Here is a 2645-nt window from a genome sequence, read left to right as displayed (position 1 = left end):
ATTTAACACCAAGTGGGGCCTCTCTTGTGGTTCAAGGGGTTAAGAAGCAACCTATGAAGCTGTCCGCAGCCATTGCAGCACAGGTTTGATCCCCGGCCACAGGGCGAGGGTCCCACATGGCTCGATAGACCTCTCCTGTCTGGCCCGCTGCTCCCCTCAGCAGTGTACCTCGGTCCTTCTGCCTGTTCTGCTCCCCCCTCTGGCTCTGGTGAATTCTCTCATCCTCCCATGCTTCTGACTGTACCCAGTGCTTGTATAAATAAATAAATAAATAAATCTTAAAAAAAAAAAGAAAAATAAGCACATAGACAGTGTAGAAGTTAAAGAAAAAGAGTTTATAAATAAAGATAATTTTCAATTATATATACAATGAATTAAACATGCTCTCAATTTGTTTTCTCCTACTATGTATTATCTAAACATCCCATTTTTTTCTATGGTAAAGAGGTTTGCTAGAAATGAATATGAAAATGGTAAATGAGGTTTGGAGCTTCTTAATAGTTTTCAATAATTGATTCTACGTTTAACTCTGATGACCTAAAGTTCATTATAGTTATTTAGGAACATAATTTTTATAGCCTCTCATCACTGGTGAAAAGTGCTTGTTTCTTTTTCTTTCCTTTTTTTTTTTTTAAATTGAGGTAATATTGTTTTACAATATTGTTTTACAATATTGTTTATGTTTTAGGAATACAGGTCCAAACCTCTTCAACTGTCTGTTACAACACAGCAATAACCCTTTACCACAGTCCTCCAATGCCAGTGTCTAAGGCTAAAAGATTTTGCTTCTATTGGTTTAAAATCAAAATACATGTTTAGGCTTTTCTCACAAGTTAGGTGCTATGAATGCAAAGAATATAAATTATTACTATTGTAATCCTTTATATTCATGTAGTTCTTCATTGCTTAAAAATTATTCCATATTAATTTTTCTATTTGAACTGTTCAATAGTCATATGAGGAGTTACTCTCCAAGGAATACTACCCTCTTTTACAAATAAGGCAATTCATGCAAAAAAAAAAAAAAAATTCAGTGACTTGCCCCAAGTCATAGAAACTAGAGATACAATTGCATGCAAGTCAGTCAGACATGGTTCCTGCTCTCAGGAAACACTTCTAATGAGAATGTTCAGAGAAGTTGTCGGCAACTGTAACATGGTAAATTGTGTGAGAAGGGTACAAGTCAACCACCGTGAGAGGTGGAGGAAACAGAGGAGGGTAAAGTCTAGGAAGTATTCCTAAAGGAAATGAAGTCTCATTTCAGACTTCACAGTGCTGACTCTGAGAACATTAGCTTCTACTAAACTAACTTATTTTGTTCTCAGAATCTATCAAGTTGATTTTGAACTTGATAGAACAAATCTTTGAAGTCGATGTCATGTAATTAACTTTACCTCTAAGCCAATGTTACATGTTCTTTTTTCAACTACATTAGTTACCCTGGGTTTGTGGAGAGGGATTACTTTTTCAAAGTAATCTTGGGGGTGAGGTTAAGGAAAGTATCAATAGCTGCTTCAAGCATGAACACCTTGGGGTTTTTTAATTCAAACAGCAAAATAAAGAGGCTATTTTGGTAGTGGCTCCAGCTTCAATAGGCCACCCCACCCCCTTTTTTGATGGGACTGTGGGAGAGACTATACATTGGGGGAAGGGGCTTTAAATGATATAGTTGGGATGAAAGTACAACGTCCCAGGCTGTCAGTCTTTCACCCCTCAAATGTAAGGTAGCTGGTTTAGAGTAGGTGCTTGATAAATGTTGAGGTGTTTAGCAAGTGACACAGGTATTTATTTCCAACTTCCATGAGTTTTTAAAGTTTCTCTTAGTTTACGGATCCAATTTTCCAGTGTCTCGTCAGCCAGCAGCAGCGTAATGGAGCAGCTAGAGAGTATGATTTAGGAAACTGAATTCACACCCCAGATCATCAACTGTTGAGAGGACCAAGTTTTTTAATTTGCGCCCATTTATCAAGAAGGAATAGAAACAATTCTTACATCCGGCTGTTGGGAGTCTCAAAGGAGTTATTACAAATAGGTATCAATGAACCCTATTACAAGTAAAAATGACTGGAATCGAGCTTTACAGTCCAACGTGTTCCACAAACGTTCATTCAAACCCAGGCGGTCTGTTTTACAACAATGTTGGTTAATAGGTCCGCCCAGCGGGTACGGAGGGGGGGCTTAAAGAATGAATAAACGCTAAAACCGAAGCAACCCGACAGAGGGGTAGGTGTGCTGCAGACTGATGGGTTCGTGCGAGCCGGATGGGGTTCAAGACCGGCATCTCCCCAGCCCGCGGCACGCGGTCGGGCTTGGGCGGGAGCTTCGCGACAGTGGGGGAGGGGAGCAGCGTAGGACAAGGCGGAGGGGGTCTAGGCGGCCAAGGCTACGGTTGGCGAGGCACCTCCTGCGCATGCTCGGGGTAGGTGCAACCATTATGCCAGGATTCGAAGGGGGAAACGTCCCCCTGAGTCCACGGTCCCTCAATTTAACTACGGAACGAAAGCTCACCCTGTTTGAGAACCACACGAATTCTTTAGTGATCTTCATTACAACCTGTCGGCCACCAAGATACTTCCTGCTCCGGGAAGTGAAGAGCGCTCTTTCTCGCACCGTACACCTTCCCCCCCCCGTGAGGCCAGAGTGGA

Source organism: Talpa occidentalis, unplaced genomic scaffold, assembly GCF_014898055.3.
Source record: "Talpa occidentalis isolate TD23 unplaced genomic scaffold, MPIMG_talOcc4v2.1 talOcc4.2, whole genome shotgun sequence".
Taxonomy (NCBI): domain Eukaryota; kingdom Metazoa; phylum Chordata; class Mammalia; order Eulipotyphla; family Talpidae; genus Talpa; species Talpa occidentalis.
This window is presented reverse-complemented; position numbering follows the sequence as displayed.